We start from the raw sequence: 7,421 nt of genomic DNA on the forward strand, positions 1-7,421 counted from the left end.
TGAATTGTGTACTCTAAATTTATTTAAAAAAAGATTCTCTGTAAGTTAACAACTAGAGAGATCAAATGATGGATAGACAGAATGTGGTGCACGCAACAACCCATAATTTGAAAACTTGTGCTCCAGGTGTGACTCAGGGCACATTTCAACCAAACGTATTTGATGTTGACAAGCCAGGAGGAAAAAGAGGAACAACCCAAATGAAATTTAACTCCAGTTCCTGGTGCCGTTTTAAATAAAACAATTGATAAATAGATTCAAGAGGAAGCTCTGCAAAATTTTTGGATGGGTAAACACGTGTCAGGCATTTCACTCTTGTACTTGAACCGGTTTTTGAAAAATGGAAAACCACCCAATATTTTACAAAGATTAGTAAACATGTTTATTGATTCACAGAATTGGCATGATTTTTCTCCCAAATTCAGAAGTGAATAAAAAGGGAGGAGTCTTAAGGCAGACGTTCCCATTTTAAAATCTTCAGTGATAATCGACAAAATGCACAGGCAGAAAAATAACAGTAATGTTAACATTGAAAGAAAACCATTTACAAAGTTAACCAATGTTGCACATTTATAAACCCATATAACCACCACTTTCCACACACATATCAGTGTCAATTGAACGACGATATACAGAACATTGCACCAGTAACCTTGCATTATAACTGTCCTTTCAATGGCATAAAAGATCCTACAAATTGTGTTTTAATCTTTCGCAAAAGTCACAAGACCGTTGAAAAGTACCAACAGTTACAAGAGTATTTAATTGCATGGCCTCGAGGCCAGACCTTTAGAACTGATAAGTTGACTAAAGCATACGGAATAAAGTCACTGTCCAAAGAGCAACTGAGCTAAAGTTTAATTCCCATTCTGTAGTGAATTAGTTGACCACTCCAAGATAGCTTCAGAAGCATTAATATGGTTTGATTGCTCAAAGGATAATGGAGGAGGTAAGGGAGCACATTCAGTAAATCCTACAGGAAAGCATAAGTGTGTGGATGTTAGGTGAAAGCAGGTTGCAAAACTGCCATCAAAACAGACAACAATGAATAAAGAATATGATTCTTCAGTTCCTTCTCAACATGCACAGTAATTAGCCCTACATGAAACAAAATTGTGGTCTAACCTCTTTTCAGGAACTTGGGAATGCTTACCTGCCAAAAAAACAAGAACTAAACTGTAAATGACTTATCCTCCATTTCAGCCCAACCAATCTACCGCTCCCTCCTTTAAATACTTCTCCCTTTTCCCTAACCTTCTCTAATTTATGTAAATTCGTCACTTTTCTTCCCCTCGTATCTAGAAGATTGTGCCTCTCAATCCCTCTTCCTCATTCCAAAATAAATCAGATTTTGTGACTCTCAATCCAAGTAATACATTTCCTCAATCCATTCCCCAATCTAAATTCAGTCAATGAACTCATCTTCATAACTCAAACTCAAGTCCTTTCCTTCTGTACAAAGCCAGTCAGATTCATAGTAACTTTTGATTCCATAGATTGCTTAGCATGATGTATTTTCCAGACTTCAAACTAGAACAAAAAAAAACCTAAAAGTGTGTAAACAAGGTAACGAAAATTGTTTTTAGAAAAAAGAGTGAAAGATAGATTTGTGTTTGTTGGGAATGAAAAAATACTCTTAACAAAAAAGTAGCATTTCAAAGTACCAACATACTGACCAACCTTACCAATAGCAAAGATCCAATTTTTCATGGATATTGTAAACCTCCATTGAATGCACCTGCTCCAGTTCTGCACAGACTTTTTAAAAAAGCACCAGGTGGAGAAGTTACCTGGCAGAGTAATGCAGGTTAGTACAGCGATATTCCACTGAAATTAGAGCAGCAACATTTAAAAAAAATTATAGTACCACGAACCATGAGAAAACATCTGACTCAACAACATCTCCCTGAAGAAAAGAGGGTAACAGAAGTAAAACCCACATACGACTGGAACATTGCAGCTACGCTAATGACAGAAATTTCAAACTTTATTAAAAAATAAATAAATAACTTGGCAAGTGTGCAAACGTATTTTTAAAAATCCAGTTCATGTTATGTTTACGTTAACAATCAGTGCAAAATAAAATGAGATGCTTCGCTGGAGTAGCACTAATACAGCGGACATTACAGAACATCTCTTTAAACTCTGGTATGACAAGAGATAATCAACACATGGTGCAAAGCAAGTCCAGATAGGGTGCACAACCTAAAATAGCGTTCAGGTCTGTAACTTAATTTGTTCCTCCTATACCTTTCAGTCAGGTCAATTGTTTTGAAGATGTACGATCCAAACCCGTGAGCTATTATAGTCACATCTTTAAAAGGTACATGTTGTACCAAAAAAGATGTGTTTCTCTCAACAATACTTGCAACATGAACAAAGAAAGGTTCGGTGAAAGATCATTGGAAATAGGAGCAAGAGTCGGTCATTTGTCCCATCGAGCCTCCTATGCCATTCAATAAGATCATGGCTGATCCAATTTTGCCCTCCACTTTGCACCAATCTCCGATAACCCTGGATTCCCTGGTAGATTAAAAGTTTGTCTAGTGCAGCCTTGCATATATTCTTTGTCCCAGCCCCAAGAGCTCTTTGTGGAAGTGGGAGATCCCTCATTCTGAAACCGTGCACCCTAATTCTAGAATCCCCCTTGAGGGGAACATGCTCTTAGCATCTACCCTGTCAAGCCCCTATGTTTCTGTAAGATCAACTCTCATTTTTCTAAACAGGTACGAGTGTAACCAATGTCAGACGTTCCTTGCAAGACAACCCATTCATCCCAGGAATCAACCTTCCCCGGGTTGTTTCCAAGGAACTGCATACTGCGGGGAACAGATTATTTCAAAATATTGTTACAACCAAACATACAATGATAGGTAAAATGCATTAGAAAACATGACAACTGACAAAACAGAAACAAACAAGCAATAAAAAGTACGGCTTAAGTTACTTTTACATTTAAAACCCCACTAAAAAAAGTCGACACAAATCGACAGAAATTTCAAACCTGGAATATTGTAATTATGGGGAATAAACCCATTTATATCTAGCTCTGTAAAAACCTGTTTCCAATCAGAATATTTTCTTGCACAAAAGTTTTGATCAGTGAACAGGAGCAGTATTAAAAGAGTGCAAGGTACCCTTCAGAGGGTACAACATGTAAAAGAGATCAGTTAAATATGTTGAGTATTGTGGATAATAATTGAGAAGTTGTGAAAGATTAACATTTATAATTTTTATGGAAAAAAAGGCATATTGTCAAAGCTTTTGTGTTGCACTCATCAGGAATACCAAATCTCAAAGGGAGCAGCAATTTATACTGCACGAGAAGGTGGTGCTGACTGATTGCCAAGTGGAATCTGATTGGTAGAGACATCGCCATGGAGAATGCACCAGAGAAGTTAGCTACCAAGCTTTTGTTTAAATTAATAGAACATGTCCACACACTGTGCCTTTTTCAACTAACCAAAAGCACAGGAGACAGCCTTTCCCTAGTTCATTCCCCATGGCAATGCCTGACCAATCCGAGTCGACTTGCCTGGTTTGAATTTAAACAAAAGCTTGCCGGTCAACTATTCTCCTGGTAGGGCAGCACGGTGGTGCAGTGGATAGCATTGCTGCCTCACAGCACCGAAGTCCCAGGTTTGATCCCTGCTCTGGGCTCCGTGTGGAGTTTGCACATTCTCCCCGTGTTTGCGTGGGTTTCGCCCCCACAACCTAAAGATGTGCAGGGTAGGTGGATTGGCCATGCTAAATTGGTCCTCAATTGGAAAAAAATGATTGGGTACTCTGAAATTTAAAAAAAAACTATTCTCCTGGTGCATTATCCATTGCAATGCCTCTACCAATCAAATTCCACTTGCCAACCAATCAGCACCTTCTTAGCATGCAGTATAAATTGTTGTTCCCTTTGAAATTTGATATTCTTGCGATTTTGTCTTGACGAGTGGAGAACAAAAAAAATCGGCAGCATGTTTTTTTTTTCAGCAATACTCAAGTTCTACCGAGTTATTTATAACTTCCTTTTAAAAATTAGAAGTTTCGATATTACTTAAGTCAACTGCCACAACTTGTCTCCAGCACATCTTGAAAGATTAACCTGAACAGAAATGTATTTCTTAAATGCAAAGCAGGTTGGGCAGCATCTCTGAAGAGGCGGAAGTACGACAGTGACTACGATATGTTACATTTCAGGTCTGAAGATCATTCCATAGGACTGGAGGAAGACCTGAGACACTGACTGATTTCATTCTGTTTCTCCAGAGGTCCTGACCTGCTGAGTGTTCAAGCATTTTCCACATTTGGCTACAGATTTCCAACAGCTGCAGTTTTTTTGCTTTTAGAATCTTTTAAAAATCTGATCCAATTCTTGAGTTTATTGACCCAGACAGACAATCATGATGGAATTTGCCAATCATGAACAAGATTTATCAATATTTAGTCAATTAGTTAAAAACACTGAGCTTTGACAAAGAGTCATCGGACTCAAAACGTTAGCTCTTTTCTCTCCCTACAGATGCTGCCAGACCTGCTGAGATTTTCCGGCATTTTCTCTCCAGTTAAAAATATTGCTTTATCCTGAATTACGTAAGTTCAAAATTAAGATCAAAACAAAACTCAGAGCAATTGCTTTGCCATGAAATCTCAAGCAAGGAATCCGTCAAAATGTAGGGTGTATTTATTCTACAGTAACAATGTTCAGTTTGCCTTCTTATCTTTTTCTCTCCAAAAGTGTTTTTGGGGGGCTGGAGTGAGATTGGTGGTTCGGAGTGTAGTGGTACCAGTTGTAAATTATATACTGCAATAATCTAGACAATAATATCATGCACCACTCCGATCAGCCAACATAATTTACTTAATTTCAAACAAAGCTGCACCCCGGCCCATAAACAGAAATGCATTCCCACCAAGTTGAAAGAAGATAAATAATTGAAGGTGGTTCATTGCCCACGTTGTAAGTGTGGGGTTCCTGCCCTCTTTTGAGCACAGGGTGACTCCCAGACCTTAGATGCAGTGTTCTAGAGAAGATGCTAAGTAGAGGTCAAGTGCTTTTTGCACAAGGGATGTGGCAAAAAAAAAAAGAGAGCTATCCATTTCAGGTCAATAACCAATCTCCTGGAGATCACGAAGGGCAGTGCTAAACGTTGCTCACCTAGCTATCCTTCTCAACCAGAAACTACAGCATCAGGTGCTGGGGCAGGTTACAATAAGAGCAAACAGTCTATTTCTAATCACAAACAAAGTATCCAACAGCTTATGGCAATAGTACAATATTCATTACATCTCAGTTCCCAGTGAGCATGACTATTTTGTAAACATTAAAAAGTAGTGTACACATATATCCTTCCCTCCTAACCAAGTGTAATTCTTTAAGGTTTAATTTCACAGGTCTTCTAGGAGGTTGCTTGAGCAGTAGCCACATTCACTGGTAACCAGATCTGTACATTCAGGCTCACAAACCACATCTTGTGTAAGAGAGCAGCTGATTAAAAATGTTCCAATTTTTCACAGCGCAGCAAATAAAGATGTCAGAATTCATATAGTAAAGTGATGTGCTGCACAAGTAGTTGATATGCCAACAGATGACAGATGTTTTATCCATCTCGGTATTAAAATCAAAATGATCTGTTCAGCGGCCATTCCACAATGAATCTGTAAATCCTTCATCGCCGACGGATGGGTTTGTACACGCAGATAATCATTAAAATCATGATAAGTAGCAGAATGCTCAAGACGCTGACACTCAGAGCTGCATGAGGAAAAAGAGTAAATTAGTCACTCAAGTAATTTTCTTAAAGTCTGTTGAGTTTTGAGTTCATTAAGGCAAGAAATACTACTCCTCCAATCTGGTTTCATGAAACCTGTTTACTGAAGCAAAAAAGTTATGCAAGAATATTTTTAAAAAGTAGGATCAGGATTGTGTTCCATTATTTGTTGTCCTGATGTGGAGATGCCGGCGTTGGACTGGGGTGGGCACAGTAAGAAGTGTTACGACACCAGGTTAAAGTCCAACAGGTTTGTTTTGAATCACTAGCTTTCAGAGCGCAGCTCCTTCATCACCTGACTTTAACCTGGTGTTGTAAGACTTATTATTTGTTGTGACTGCGATCATGAGAAGCACAACAATTCTGAATGACTAGCAAAATTAATAGGAAGCATAACAATGGTTAAAGATTTTCAAAATCCAGCTCTGGGATGAAATAGAAACTATCAAGAATTTGCCTCCCAAAAAAATGCTTCTTTATTCACAGTGCACCATTTGAAATGGCTCCATATCCAGCAGCCTCTCCCTGCTAACTACTGGGTCCTATGGACTCAAACTCTCTTCCTGAGCTTATCCGGCATTTCTGTTTCAGATTTCCAGCATCTCCTGCAGTATTTTGCTTTAACCTTTGCAGTGTGGTTACTGTGGGCAATGCAGGAAACGCCACTTAGCCACAGAGCAGAGGCTGCCCTTCCCCTTTAATTCCACTCTTAAAGGGTCAGTTCCTCGCCGACACATTGGCGGCCGGCGAGAGGGAGGGGAAACCGGCCGCCATGGCCGCCGAGCTCCGGGGTTACCCCGGCCCACAAGCAGACCCCGTTTGATCGGTGGGCGCTTCTTACCGAGGTTCTGGTGCCGCAGGACACTGAAGGGCCGGTCCCGAGAGGTTGGCGATTGGTTCTGGCTCAGGATGAGCGTGAATAAAGCAGCCAGGACACCGAGGAAGAAAGGACCCATCCTGCGCGGCAGCCGGTGGCTGCGCGCGCACTGCTGGCAGCGCACGTGAACGCGTCACGCGTACCGCGACGCAACGCGATGACATCATTCACACCTTGTCCTGGAAGGCAATGTGCCATTCATTGTAACAGAGGCCAGGGCAGCAGCATGGTGGGTTGCAAGTAATAAAGACGGTGTAAGTAATAAAAAAGGTGGGTGAAAGTTACAATGTTATAAGTAATAAAGAAGATTTGAATAATACAGAAGGTGCAAGTAATAAAGAAGGTGGGTGTAAGTAATAACGGTGTAAGTAATAAAGAAGATTTAAATAATACAGAAGGTGTAAGTCATAAAGAAGGTGAAAATAATAAAGAAGGTGGGCGTAAGTAATAACAATGAAAGTAATAAAGAAGATGTAAGTAATAAAGAAAAGGAAGAGAAAATGCTGGAAAATCTCAGCCGGTCTGGCAGCATCTGTAGGGAGAGGAAAGAGCTGACGTTTCGAGTCCAGATGACCCTTTGTCAAGGCTAAAAGACAGAAAGTAGGAAATATTTATACTGTGAAGTGAGAATGAAAGATGAGTCATAGCCACAGAAACCCAGGGAAACCGGGCGCTAATAGCCACAGAAACCAAGGGGAAAGAGTGCCAATGGCAGTCCCCAGAGAGAACAAAAGGTGTGAAAGGCCAAACAGCAGAGAAACTAATATCAGAGGGTAAACTGT

At 40.0% G+C, this 7,421-nt stretch overlaps 1 long non-coding RNA gene across 1 annotated transcript; it reads right to left on the reverse strand.

The window, feature by feature from the left end:
* Positions 1-358: 358 nt before the first annotated feature.
* On the reverse strand, positions 359-6,754 carry LOC140394437 (uncharacterized). The gene is made up of 2 exons (XR_011935884.1): positions 6,604-6,754; positions 359-5,746 (listed from the first exon to the last, which is right to left on the reverse strand). It is a non-coding gene; the product is annotated as an uncharacterized lncRNA (long non-coding RNA).
* Between the last annotated feature and the right edge of the window lie 667 nt (positions 6,755-7,421).

This window comes from Scyliorhinus torazame, chromosome 1 (genome assembly GCF_047496885.1).
Source record: "Scyliorhinus torazame isolate Kashiwa2021f chromosome 1, sScyTor2.1, whole genome shotgun sequence".
In the NCBI taxonomy this organism is placed as follows: Eukaryota; Metazoa; Chordata; class Chondrichthyes; order Carcharhiniformes; family Scyliorhinidae; genus Scyliorhinus; species Scyliorhinus torazame.